This window comes from Coturnix japonica, chromosome 22, assembly GCF_054131305.1.
Source record: "Coturnix japonica strain WE chromosome 22, WE-NBRP24, whole genome shotgun sequence".
NCBI lineage: Eukaryota > Metazoa > Chordata > Aves > Galliformes > Phasianidae > Coturnix > Coturnix japonica.
This window is the reverse complement of record NC_140684.1, coordinates 2,288,467-2,303,442: the sequence shown is the minus strand read 5'-3', so window position 1 is coordinate 2,303,442 and position 14,976 is coordinate 2,288,467. Positions and strand designations below refer to the sequence as shown.

The 14,976-nt window shown below is 39.1% G+C and overlaps 1 long non-coding RNA gene across 1 annotated transcript; it reads left to right on the top strand.

The window, feature by feature from the left end:
- Positions 1–4,305: 4,305 nt before the first annotated feature.
- LOC107322732 (uncharacterized) lies at positions 4,306–8,806 on the top strand. The gene is made up of 3 exons (XR_014936360.1): positions 4,306–4,444; positions 4,553–4,692; positions 7,615–8,806. It is a non-coding gene; the product is annotated as an uncharacterized LOC107322732 (long non-coding RNA).
- The last annotated feature ends 6,170 nt before the right edge of the window (positions 8,807–14,976 follow it).

Below are 14,976 nucleotides of genomic sequence, written 5' to 3'. Positions count from 1 at the left end.
CAGGCATGGCTGACAAAAGGGAGGGAGAGAAGTTACAGTTGGAAACATGGAACATGTTGGGTTTACATGGACACGGATATTCTGGGCAAATGAAATCAAAACTATTTCCAGCCCCTCTGTGCGGTTCCCAGCTCTGCTGTGGGGTTCCCAGCCCACTGAACACCAGGTAGCAGCAGCTTGTAAAGCCAATGGGGATATTTCACTTCAAAAAGGAAAGCTGCAGTCACCTCTAACCTGACAATCCAGTGTCTGTATTTGATTCTCTCTATGTCCTAATGCAAGTGAAAAATAAAAAGCAAACTAGTGTTTGCATGGTAGGCCATGGCAGTGCAAGAGCTTCACGGGACAGTTAGGTGCTCCAAATCCGATTGTCAGCCCTGCACTGATCTCTCTGTAGGAATCGTAGCACACTTCACTCAGCTGTGCCTTGCTGACACTGAGATCTCGCAGGATACCTGGGGGCACAGCGAGGCTGAGAGCCTGGGCACCAACTGGAGTGTGAGCTGCAGCTCAGAACGCTGACCCCACAGGAAACTCCCTGTCCTGCAGACACTGACACCAGATCAGGGGAAGCAGACTGCTTTGTACAATAGCCATAGAGGAGGCCTTCAAGAATACTTCTGTCCATGGAGTTTCATGGCAAAATTCACACTTTAGTGGAAGCTGAGGTGATTTCAAACCAGGTAACTACCTGCACCAGGTCCTGTCTCAACAGTGAAAACTGGAAAAGAGAATGATTGACCTAAATATTCAGAAATTACTTAGTGACTGCTACCACATCTATTTTTGAGTGGTTAACTACAGCCTTCTCAAAGAAACTTAACCACCAGAGATGAAACTTTAACAAGATGCCACCTTTTAATGTGTTTCACTTTGAGGCACACAGAACTACTAATCAATTCAGTGAGAAATTAGGTCAGAGTTATCCCCATCTTCCCCTAAGTGCTCTAAAACCAGATTTAAGTGTACATATATTTAAATGAATATACACTCATATATACATAATTGTGTATCCTCCATAGCAGAGATGGCAAACTACAGTAAGAGCTGAAAGCTTTTTGTGTGGCAGTCACTAAAGAGATGAAGCAAAACCACCAACTTCAGGGCATTCTTTGCTAAGTCCACTTTCGTCCTTGTTCTCAATAGATGAAGATTCTATATTAATTAGTGGTCCCAGAAAACCTCAATAATTCCCAATGAATTAGGCAGAAACATTGGATATTTTTTGCTTCTTAATTAACAAATATCAGATGCAGTGCAGATGTAAATAGGAACATAACCGAATAACCAAATAGAGATAAGCAAAGGTATGCTATTTCCATATTTCCAGACAGCTTTATTGTATTTCACACCACCTGTGTTCCAACATGAAACCTCACATTAAGACACTCCACACACCTTCAACACAACTTCAGTGGGCTGCGCTCTCAAGCACACACAGCTCAGTAGGGAACACAGCCCAGCCATGGGCATGAGCTGGGAATGGAGCTCTACGTTACAATGCTGTAAGCATTGCCTGGGCTTTTCTATATCTCAGAAGCAGCCTGCTGAAGTTCCCATTTTCTAATGTTTTTTATTAATAATGCCTAAAGGTGGCACGCTCACTAAACAATCTTGCTAGAAATAATAAAAGATAAAACATAAAAGACAGATTATGCAGTCTGTGCCTCCAAATGCAGCAAAAATAAATGTAAACTGCTTTGGGGTTTGTCACTTGCAGCGTGCAATGGCTTTTCCATTATGCTTTGCCTGATCCCTCACCAGATTTCTTCAGAAAAAAACTGTGAGTTAGAAAGAATGGAAAGTGCTTCCCAGAGGTTATGCCACAGGAGCAAGGAAACAGCGGGCTGCCTTACCCTGCTAACAGCTGGACTCTCACATACCTTCATTTTTCTTTCTTTTTCTTTTTTCTTTTTTTTTTTTCCCTTTTTTTTCTTCTTTTTTTTTTTCTCTCCCCTAATGTATTCATGTATTCTCTATGTAACTTCGCGGCACATGGCTCCATAGTTGACTCATGCAACTCACGCAACTCAGTGAAGAACTGAGCAGAGTCAATGGGAATCCTGGAGGGTGTGGGAGTGCTGAAGAGCAGTCACAAGACCAGGACTCTGTGCTGCGAGGACCTGGAGATGAGAGTGTGCCTGTCTACAAGCTTCTGTGTGCTGCCACACGATGCTCCTGACTGGGCAGTGAGGCAGCCATGTCCCAGGTGTGATGGGCCAAAGCATTTGCTCACATTTCCCAGAAGATTGCTCGGGTTATAAGGATTACTCTTCCATTTCAGGAGTGCTGCTAAAAAAATTTACTTGATGCTAACAAAGTGTTCTGAAGCTGAGACGAGACATGAAAGTACTGCAATTGTAAATGATAGTTTCCTAATTCCTAGGATAAATATGTTAGTAACAGCGTAACAAACAGCTGGGCTAGATGAACATCTTGAAACAACACCATCCAGCAGAGTTTAATTTTCTTTTGGTAAGGAATACTCATTGCACCTCTGAGCCACCTGCTCCTGGGGGCAAGGTTGGAATTAAGTCCCCTTCTGCTTCATATTTCTTTATTTTTTTTTTTACCATAAAACTGCTTATATTAATTTCAGGCTTTGTAATCTCCTCCAATCCACTGTTAAAAAATAACAAACAAACAAAAGAAGACCCAAAGCTAAATGTTGTCTCTAAAACTCCTTTTTCAGTCTCCTATTTAATCAGCCTTGTGGCATACTGGGAAATAGATCATTTAGTTCCACTTCATTATTATGGGCAAAATAAATCTTACATTCAGGCTTACAGCACCTAAATACCTAAAGCCACATTCTAATCTGTAAAGCACATGGGTGTAAAATAGGCAGGCAATTTTTCATTTCCTTGGGGCAGCACTGTTTACAGTGACTGGCAGGGGCTTTCTGCATTTCATCAAGCCTTTTATGAGCACTGCCAGGCCTGAAGAGCTGTGCTGGCTGCATTACTGCTCACACATGCTCCAGTACAGCCACGCTGGCAGATAACGGATGGGTGCTATAAGAGAGAAGCAGAAGACTGACAAAATTGCTGCCTACACATTGAGAAAGGTATAGGGCATAGTGTGTGACACACACTGAAATTAACATGAAGTTAGTACTTCTGCCAGTGAAAGCCACTCTAATTGAAACAAATAGCTTTGCCCTTCAATGTCTTGTAAAACACTCCCTGCTGCCCATGCAGGAGTCACCCATCCGCAGTCAGTGTTTCTGACAACTGAAGGACAGAGGTTTGAAAGAGGCTTTTCCAACCTGGAGAAAACTCATCTTCTGGTAACGAAAAACCAAAACAAAGAGAACAACCCTGTTACAGACACTGAGGATCAGGATTATGGACTCCCCTGTGATGGCAGCTGACTGGGCTTCAGTACAGATGGTCCATTCCCAATGCACATCCCCTCAACAGCCTTGTTACTGGCATTTCAGAATGTGAGACTGTTGATTAAAACACTTCAAACTAAGTTAATGACAAAGCAATACTATCTTTGAACTCATTTTGGTTGGGCTCTTTCCTGTGGTGTTCACCAACACTCTAGAATTCAAATGCTACCTGGAAAAACAACATAACATGCTGGTAAAAGCCATCAGCGTAGTCTGAGTGCTTAATTTAAATGGCAAAAAAAAAATCTCTGGGGGAGAACCTCTCCTGGGCTTTTCATTTGAAATCATAAAGTTGACCACTCCTTTCTCTGCCTTCATCAATGAACATTGCTGCGTTAACTGCCCTTAGGAAGCTGTCAGGAAAACACCTTCTCGTGGAAGCAGTCTAAAAGCAGTTACATCAAAATACAAAATAAGGGGACAGAATCATAATTTCCTTATGTTTCACAAATAATAATAATAATAATAATAATAATAATAACAATAATAATAATAATAAATAAATAAAAAAGACAAAAAGGCAGACAGTGCCTCATTTCTGGACCCAGGCAGCATGAAATGCTTGTTAACTTGTTTATAAAATAAATACATTTCAGGAACTACAATCAGAGCTGTTGGCTGCCTGCAGGTCTGCTGACCAAGCTGTGTAAGCACGCACTGGGCAAAGGCAAACCTGATGTACACTGTGGGGCTCTGCACTTGGTGGCAGAGGCAAGCAGCACCAGCGCAGTAATTATCAAGCCCTTGAAGAGGCTGCATCCCACCACTGATCAGCAACAGCTCGATCCAACGCAGCCTATTCTCTCTCCTCACACAAAGCACACTTCCCCCACTGCGTGCAGCCGAAGGGCAGTGGGGTGCCCCGGGGTGAGCAGGGTGCCTCGTCCCATCCCTATGGGCGGTGCTGGCACAGAGCTGCCTGCAGCTGGAAAGCCACAGGTTGCTGTCAGCTGGTGGAGACACTGCGCTGTACGCAGCACGGAACAGCCTGGCGGTATGCTGACTGCAGAGCAGCAACACAAGAGGCTCATTTGAAAACACAGACACGTAAGCAAGACAGAAACCCCACCTCCTTGTGATTGTCTGAAAGGGATCAAATGGGTTGAAATGCCACAGATAGAGGCACTCCTCCCAGCATAATTATTACTGTCACAGCTGCGTGCGGCAAGGGGGAGGTGAGCGGATGGATGATGCAAGGCACTTGGCTGCACCACGGTCGGGCTGCGCCCTTCGGCCGCGGCGAGGAGCACCTCCCAGCGCGGCCGGCAGCAGCCTGATTCATACCCATACTGGCTGTAAGTCACTTATTTTCAGAGCTCATTACAAAGAGTAATTAAATGGTCACAATGTCCCCAGCCTTAGCCCTACTTAGTAGATAAAGGGGATAATTAAGCACTGTTAGCTCCATTTTGCATCTATGGAAACTGGTGAGAGACTAATGCAAGGTCACGGGGCTACTCTGAGCAGACCCCAGATTGTAACACACCAGTCATGGACTCTTTCACCCCAAAATGTTGGGAGGTTTTGTTAATTTCAAGGAGTTATGCATCAAAACCACCACTCCTGTCCTATCACTAAGAAATCTAAAGGGAAGTATTACGTGACTTAACCAAAGGAAGTCTTTGGGAGCTCACAACGAATGCTGATCTTTTCTGTATCATTGCCAGGTGAGGTAACCAACATCTCTTTAAACAAGATGGTGTCTCTGTTCCATGCAGTTCCATGCTCCTAAATGCAGTCTCTTGTACTAATACACAGTGAAGCGGTCAGACATGACAAACCCCCCAGCTGGCCTGTAAAACTGTTTGAAATGTTATTAATTGTAGCTGTCCAGGTACAATCACAAACACGTGTGTTCTCCATCAGCGTGTTATGTTGGCGCTAACGACAGTGGCAGTGCAGAGATTTCAGACTAGGCTTTATCCTGAGTGCACCATGAGTCACTGGATGCTGCAGCTCAAACTGCTGCATCCTTCAAGCTATATATAGCTCTATTCCTATAAACTATTATCTCACTTCTCACCAGTCGGCATGCTTCATTCATAACTGTTTATCTTGCCCTAACTGCCAGCCCAAAGGTGGAATACTATTTCCGGACCATGAGAGGGGCCCAAACAGAGCTGCATTTTTGAGTATTCTCCTTCTCCCATTCTTTAAATATGATGCAAAGTATTACAAACTGAAGACCTCTGTTTATTCACAACGTGCTCGCAAAACTGCCTAAATGTTCTCAACTTTTGTGTCTCTACCTGATTTCTAGGGAGTAGAGAACACTGGAAACACCTTCAGTTTTTGCTTCACTCTGGCAGCAGACCCCAATAGAAGACTGCTTCATGCAGTACAGTCATCAGTGTGGATAACAAGAAATCCTAATAAACATAGGAGTATTTAAACTATCAGATTAATTGGTCTATCTCCCAAATTCTGACTATTTTCCAGGGCTTTCTAGTCGGTGCATGATTATATCCACATCATCATAAAATACAAATAAATTCCATATTTCCATTTAAACTTATAGAAAAATTGTAACTGATTTCCAGGTGGGATGGTAGGGACTTCTCTTACAAAATCTACTGAAATGAAAAAGCCTTTGAAATTCACTTGCCATTATCAAAGGTTGAAACAGTATGAAAAACAGAGTTCAAAAACTACCCCTATATCTAAGGATCGTGATGAAGTATGGGTGAAAGATCCTTTCTTGCTAAGTAATTCAAGAATAAACCAGGCAAGATCCACCTGTGCCATGACATCCAGCACCAGACAAGGGTTAGCGTTCACCTAATGAGGTTAGAACTACAGTGTAGCTCAGAAGGTAAATGACCTGGGTAGTTTCTTTCCAGTACAGACAGACTATGTATAGTGTGGCACATCTGCTCTTAAACACAGAAGCACCATAAAAGAAAAACAGTGGTGAGATTGAGAAGATTTATACAGCTTTACTGCTCCAAAACAAGCAAAAAAAATCCAACCCAAGCAACCACCACCAACAAAAAACAACCACAAAGCCCTTAAAGAATCAAATAATAAAAAAAAAGCTTTCTGTAAAAATTCAAGGCAGCTGAACCTGACATAGGGTCAGGACTGGTGGTGCAGCAATGCTCCCTCTCCATCTCAGAGCTGCCTTCCCATTTGGCTTGGAACCAGTGTCCTTGTTAATTGGATGCTGAGTGATGGATCTGGCCACCTGGCACTGTCTGGCTCCTAGATGATGATCAACTCACTTGGCAGGCTAAGTGGGGAACTGGCCACCTGGCTAATACGAGGGCTACAGAATCTCTGACGAGCTGATTGCCAGCCTGCTAAGACATTTTTTATTGTGGATATCGACAGCTACTTCCCATTATTCCTCCACTGATCCTTCTGCCCACAACTTGTATGCTCACAAAGAAACACCCAGCTCATCACCCCCTTCTCTCTTTTCTTTCCTCTGTCTGCTGCAATAGATAAAGACAGACCCTTTCCTTAATTGCTAAATGGAAATGAGCTTCTATCCTTCTCCTCCAATTTCTTGACATTATTCCAAGCTCCTTACTCCCATTCCATCCTGTCTTGCTTCTCACTATCATTCTCAGTACTACAGATAAATATTTATATTAGTCAATGACTTTCACAGTGATTTTTGACTGGTAGTTTGTTGCGTAATTTTTAATTTGTGATAAAAGATCTGATATAATTTAAGCATAATATCAAAACAAGGACAGGATGAGAATTGTTTGAAATTGGATTCTTGCATTATTATCAGCACTTGCAAAACTTCAGTGAGGAAGGCCACAATTTTTACTATTTTCCCTTCGTTTTGCATATATGTAAATTACTCCACAAGCAGTAATGAAAAAGAAATCTGAAGTGAACAAAAATACATCAATAAAGGGTTCTAGAGTACTGCTAGAGTCAAACAGTAAAGTGCTGCATGCTAAGCCATGAAAATTAATTACTTCAAAATCTTAAAAGTATACAAGTATTGAAATGTTAAGATCCTCAGATACATTCTGTTCATATTTTCCAGCTCTCTTACCAAAGATGTGTAGGTAAATTCTCACCTATTCTGAATAATGGGAAATGTTCTACAAGGCAATGAAAGTTAGTTTTGTGGTTCTTTTTTGAACTGTATACTGAAAATACAAATAAATAAAATCCAGGAAATTCTTGAGGATTTCTCTGGTGCCAAAGCCAGCTATAATGCTCTTCTAATGTCAAAATCTCTGTCTGTCTTCCAGTAAGAATACTGATAACCTGCAGTTATTACATGCCCAGATTCAGGCAGGAGTTCCTGCTGCTCCCAAAGCTACAGACTTTCCCTGTAAGTCCAACATAATTATTTTGAAAATGAAATCCGAGAGTTCACCTGGAAAAAGGGCTGCGGAATGACTACAACTATCATCTCCAAGGGGTCAGTGAGATACCTGTTGCTGTCAGCTAACAAACTTTGAAGACCTGTGCTATGGACAAGGATGATAGCAACTGCAGGGCAAGGGATTCTTTAGAAAACTTTGACATTTGGCATTATCTTAGTAATGTGTGCAGCTAACTTTCTGTTAATTGGATGTCACTGCTAATACTGACCCAAGCTGGAACTGAGTGCTATTGAGACTCTGCAACTTGAAAGCACTAGTGAGTTCTTCCTTAAGACCTTACCAGTTTTTCCATTGTGCTTCTTTTCAGTGCCTTCAGCAAATGCAGCAGTCATTGCTTGTTTCTGACACTCACTGCAGTGACTGATTAGTAGCTTGTAAGAAATTAAATTGTAGTTGCCCGTTAGAGGCTGTTTTTCTTCAGCTGGTCTGGCAGACCAAGAATAGCTCTGTGCACTCTAACACAAAGACTGCTGTAAGTAAAGTCAGATAACACTATCAAGATCTTTTCCAAGAATATAGGGATTAATTCATCACATTAAGATGTACACATTCTACATAACACAATGCAGTGCTACTTTGAAACAACCGTTCAAGCCAGCCAAAATATACCATGCTTTAGGATGATCCCTGGCCGGCCTCTTATCTCCCCTGATTCATATAATCTATGCACTGAGCACTTTTAAAAACCTAAAATAGACTGCATTAGCTTAAATTTCTAGGTAGTAAAGAAACTTGAGAGGAGAGAAACATAATTAACTTGGAGCATGGAAGGATTCCCTTGTGGGAAAAACAACTGGAATTTAAAATGGCAGTTGGAAAAAGTACCTGCTTGTGAACATAAAGGCAACTGGCAGGTTACAGATCCAAAGACTGATGTCTGAGATTCAAGGCGAAAAGATTTTTGGTTTTCCTTGAAAGTTTGTTCTTAGCCATTTAAAATACATTACATGCTTTTTAATTTTTAATTTTAATATAGGAAAATGTGATAATCTCTGCATTCAGTGCTTTCTCTTTTTCTCTCCAGAAAATGAAAATAAAATCTATGTTGCTGGAATTGCCTAAGGACCTTTCTCTACATTCAAAGAATGTTTTTGAAAGCTATGCTAGCACATAAAGCCCAGTTCTGTACACAATAAAATAAAAGATGAAAATATCCACCGCATCAGGTGAAAGAGAAGGTAGAGATGGAGAGATCAGAAGGCTGCTCAAGGACATCAGGCCTTCCAAAAATCAAATCGCTTTTCCCAACTGAGTCACGTTTTTCTTCACACTTCATTTTACTTTCCAGCTCACTGAAGTAATTTTGGTAGTCTCTGCGGTGCTTAACTTTTTCCTGCTTGCTACTGCAGTGGCTTCTGTGTTAAGTGCTTGATGGCAACTGCATTTATATGTGCTTCAGAATTGAGCTCTTGTATGGGTATTTATCAGCTGTAAATGCCTGCTCATGCAGATCTGTGGTTGCATACAGAAAGGTGAGTTTTACAGAAAGTCTATCGATCTGCTACAGCTGTTTGAAAGTTCAGACTCCCATGCTAGTTATTTCTGCCTTACCAAGATTCAATTTTTAGCAGCCATATCTAAGTTAATTACTCTGGCATAACACATCAAGCACTTGCCCATCCCTCTACCCTCCCCATTTTTGATGTGTAAGGTTACATTTCCAAATTAGCCTGACAAGTCTTGAGATATAAAGGATCATAAGTAAAATTGCTATGGGAAGAAACAACTCTGTAACTCAAACTCCTTATGATCCTTACTCAAGTCAGTCTCTGCTGACTTCTCAGGAACTTGGGCTGTTACATCCGCCTGAAGAAATTCTTAACAGAGATAAGTTGTTTCTTTACTACTGAAAAGTACGAGTAGCTCTGAAAATGTAGCATTTCAGGAGATAACTATAGATTAGATGTTAGATACAGCTTGCATAAATCTGCTGTATCAGTTCAACAAAAAGCTTAGGAGAGACCTTGTGCTGTCTTATGCTGTAAACGGACAGAAATGTTCGAAGTTAGTGTATCCTTCACTGAGCCTGCTTAATAATGAAAAGGCTGCCATATGAGATAAAGAAATGAATACAGACGACACAATGAAGTCTGAAAACGGGGACAGAAAACTCTCCAGGCCAAATGGAAATCTACTGGGATTCTGTAAATGAATCAGAGAAGTGTTCATTCCCATTTTTTTAAGATGTAGTATATCAGTCTCCATTAGAAATTCTTCCCAATCCCAAATAAGGATTATCAATTTCTAATCACACATTAAAATGTTTACAAACAGAACCTCACAATTTTTATAACTACAGTCTCACACTTTGTTCCCAATTAAACTTGTATGTCACTACTGGATGAGTCAAGCTTAAGTAAAATAAATGGTGAAGACTACAGAAATCATGTTTTGTCATCTCCTGAGACCACTACGTCCCATGTTTCTTCAATCACACAATAATTTACACAGAAAATGCAGACTTTCCAAAGCTTTTTTTTTTTTTTTCCCCTAACCTGGCCAAGAAATGCCATGAGCTGAAATCCACCTTTTTCTAATGACAATACCGTCATCTACAAAAGAATAAATACAAACAAATTTCAAAAACAGGAGTTAATAATGCAGCTGCTATAAATGTTTGAAAAAAAAATTCCAGAAGAAGGTAAATGGTTTGTTCAAAAGAAGATGCATCACTGACAGAATAAAGCACAGGACAACATCACTGCAGGTCAGTGTTAACCATTTGTAGATTTTCCAAAAATGAAGAGATGTTCTTTCCGTCTACAGATTTCTTCACTGTTGATAATTACAGATCTGACTAGAAAAGATTAACTAAAGAACTTCAGAATGAAATACTACAAACTGAATTGTTTTACTGCCTCTGTCATTTAGAGATTTCAATGTTGAATGTCCACATGGGAAAAGTATGTGCTGTTTTACACTCTATGTAATGATCACTTAATAGACTAGTAAAATTATGTTATCTATAGAAATATCTACAGCATCTTTCTGGCTCAGTGATGTACTAAGGGAGTAAACCTCACTTTCTTCACAGTGCTATCAAACGATGGTCCCATTTTCAATAAAATGTCAGACAATTTACCCTATTAGAAAAACATTTCTCCTTTATCTAGATTTTCAAATTCAGATGAATGCAATAAAAAAAAAACTTTTTTGTTGTTTTCTACCCTCGTTTGTACTTTAAGAATTCTGGGAAATATTTCTGGAAGAAGTGGAATTACAGTAAACATAAGCTAAGAATTTCCCTTCTCCAATACACCAAAGTCCTGCTTTATCTTTATCCCACCTTCTACCAGGCAGACAACTTTATTTGCCTCTGCAGCCTTTTATTTCTTGTTAATCATCCTCTTTCTCATCTTAGTAGTGTAGCACCCCACCATGCTGTCTTCTCTATGTTTGCTCTTCACCAAAGTTTTTTTTTTTTCTTCCACTTACAATTTTCAGTGCATTTACTGGAAAATACCTACTATGATAGCCAATGTCTCTAACTATTTACCTTATTTACCATCCCTTATATGTAACATTATATTAATTATGGCTGACCTCTGGAGGAAGAAAGGTGGTAAAAAGGCCAGCTAAGGTCACTATTTCCTCATGAGATATGCTACGAAGAACAGTCAAATTCCACTGAAGCTTTCCATCCCCAGCTAGCATAAAACTGAATCACAGCACGACTAATAAGTATAATTGCATTCAGAAAGTTTCATTTTAAGAGTACGTCAAACATATAATTTCTTTAGGGTGTGTGAGTATCTGTGCATGGATTGATCATGGTACATTCCTATGCATGTGAGTCATAAGGCATTATGAATGACATACCTCCTGGCTGTTGGGAAGCTTCAGTATTCCTTCCTATTAGAAAGAAAGATTGTCTATCTGAACCACTTTCTTAAAAGCTGCCAGCAAGTCCAGCACACATCTGTTTTAATTCCTTAGCATTCTAGTTAAACCAGTAACATTCATGATGTTACTAAGAAATAATAGTTAAAAAACTCCTAATCTCCTAAACTTTAAGAAATAGGCATCACTGTGGCACTTATGATTATGTTTTGCCAAAGCATCAGCTTCAACATAGCTCTATTTTTTTTAAAAAACTGCTGATATTAATAGGGTAATAGACTGTCATTTTATTAAAGACTGGAGCAGATCTGTTAGTTAAATAGATAGTCAGGGCAGGGGCATTCATTTTCTTTGAAGATTTAAATACTTCTGTTTGGGAAGATATTTTTGCTTAGAAAACACATACAATTAAAAACTGTCTTCCATGCACCTACCAACCAGGATTCTCACGTACCTTAGCATATGTATTACAAATCCCCATCAGCTTCCCAGTAATTTCAGTTGTAAAGTTTACGATCCTTCTGGAGAAGAAGCAAGGCAGTCTGACAGCTCACTGTTGCACCTGTTAGGAACAAAAACATGTTATGTCAGCGGTATATGCAGTGATTACAAACTCAGTAATTGTTGATACATTTTCGTTATAACAGCCATAAACTATAGTCTGCACACGGTTTTCTCTTTTCCTTTATCTCTAATGAAAACTACACAGGGACTTGAATTTTCATAGAACCGTGAAAATGGAACATGAAGGCACTTGTATCTTACTTAACATTAAAGCTGTTCAGAATGCTGCAGCATAGGCAGGACAGAGGGAATATTTCCCTGGTGTTTTACAGATCTTGAGCAAAAGATTTCTTCTGTAAAAGCTGAACTTTAGAGAACTTTTGGTGATTCTGCAATAGACAACAAAGGTGTATGGATGAAAGTGATGGAAAGAAACTCTTAACTTAGATGCAAATACTAGGTTTCTGTGGACTATATATTAACAGTAAAATTACAGAAGTGTGAAAAAATAACATCAGAACATCTTTTAGTATTAGGCTGAGTGCAGTGCAACTAGCCTCAATGGATATGATCACAAAGAATGCAAGCAATGTCATGCAGTGTTGCTAGCAGTTCTTTATTATTTTAAGTGAAAAGGAATAAAGTGAAGAGAACTTAGAAGGGGTATTGGATAGTGTCAGCAGTAATAGCACACCTGTTTACACGTGACTATAATTAGCAAAGGAATTTAAAGAATTATAAAAGCAACAATTTGTTTCGCTTTAACTGTGATTTTAACTCAGCAGCAGCTCCCCTGATATCCTCACCAGAAAGGATTTCTTGGTCTTTTTTCAAATATAAACTCATTAACAGGGAGAAACACCGCAACCAAAGGTAAATACCCAAATATAAAAAGGGCCTTAAAAAACCTCCAGAAGACAGTTTAATCTAAATCTGGGATAAGTGTGGATTAAGAATACATTGCTGTTAGTTTGTGCTCCCCTCCTGTAATACTGCTACCTCATACTAATATGTCTTGGACTACTTTTCCCAGCCTTTACACTAATAAACTTTTATGTTGTAGTTGCTTTTTTCACTTTGATGAACAAATTTGTGAAGTATTCTTATATCAGTTCCTCTAATAGTCTGCATGCTGACTTTCTTTCATTTTATTTCAAAGCACAGTTTGTGAAGGCTGTAAGTATGAATGAAAAAGGGATGCTGAAATACAACAAAAGCTTGCAAAGAGAGTGTCAAATTTAGCTTACTTCCATTTGCAATATGCTTAGGAACACATCTATATGATTGACAAATGATTTATCTGATTTAAAATATCTTTATGTACTTTTGCAGCAGTTTCCTGTGCAAATCAGGTACTTATGCACCCACATTTTTCCAGTTATCTACATGATGGCCTGATCTACATGTTCAGCTATAGTGCAGCTCTACATCTGCATGGCAGCTGTGCACATCTTTCGCATAAAAAAGCGCACACCCAAATAGATTTAGAAGTAGATCTGCTACTATCTCTGCATTGCTTTACAATACTTTTAATTGGAATTTACATGTGATTGATAAAGCCTTCGCTTTAATTCAGAAAACATTTTGAAGAGATAAGGAATCCTTTGCTAAAAATATAAGTTTAAAAATTAAGTATATTTATCCTTTGAATAAGTGTAATTTATATACATTTATTCCCATATATATATATATATACACAACATTCCAATATATATATATATTGGAAACAGAAAACATCTTTATTTGTGACAAGAAATACATGCAATGTTATTATACAACATTAAAAGCTTTGTCGGGGTCGTTATATGCAATACTTATTCTCACAGCATCACAAAATGACACCACACTGTATTGCAGTGGATGTGGTTGAAATGTTGTGCACAGCAGAAATGGATCATATAGCCACTAAAACGCACAAGAACCACAAATAAATAATGACTTAACAAATGAGTCATGTTTACATGTTAGATAAAGTTGTACTTCAAAGGTAAACAATAAAGCTAATGCAAGGTCCTCTGCTGTGACACAGCCACAGAACATAAAACCAATACACTGATGATGTGTTGCTTGTGCCTGGACTTTCACTTTGGGCTCTAGGAAAAGGAGATGAGGAACTGATGTGTGAGCATTCAAAAATAAGCATGAAAACAGTATCTGCAGAAATAGAGACTAATGAATCAAAGTGTAGAAAGATAATGCTGTATAACCTGTGTGTGATGACCAGTTCAGTTAATAAGCAAAAGAGAATAAATACAAACAGGTAAACATCAAATTGTAGAAATAAAACATTCATCACAACACATTCTTTGGGATAAATGTGAAAAGAGGCCCAGCTTCAGCAAAAAAATAATCTGCTGCAACGGGTGTAGACTTTGCAACAGATCAAGGTTCTCAGCACGGAAACACATTAGAGCCTGGACTTACTTATCTTATTTTTAATGCTATCATAAGGTCAGGTAGAGAGGGATGCCATATAGACTGTCCTCTTCCTTATGTTAACAACATATGAATAAGTTCACACGAGTACTGGAGAAATGTTTCATAAAATGTGAATATACGTTAGAGATGAATGTGAATACTTTATACCATGCTTTACACTGGGAACACAAACAGTTTCCCACACGTAGGTATTTTCTCTCTATTTCTGTTGCAAAAACAATTGCTCTCAGTATCTTCTGTCATTTCCCAAGAAGTGTTAAAATCAAAAAATAGAATGACAAAAACTTCTGCACGTTGTTCTACCCATAGAAATAAGAAAGAGGAAAACTTTGAAAGAAAGAAGTTGTGCCTTGAGCCACAAAGAAGTCACTATTTACTAATGAACAAAAAGGTGAAAAAATATTCCTTGTGACTTGTTCCAGTGATGGGGTTAACTACACA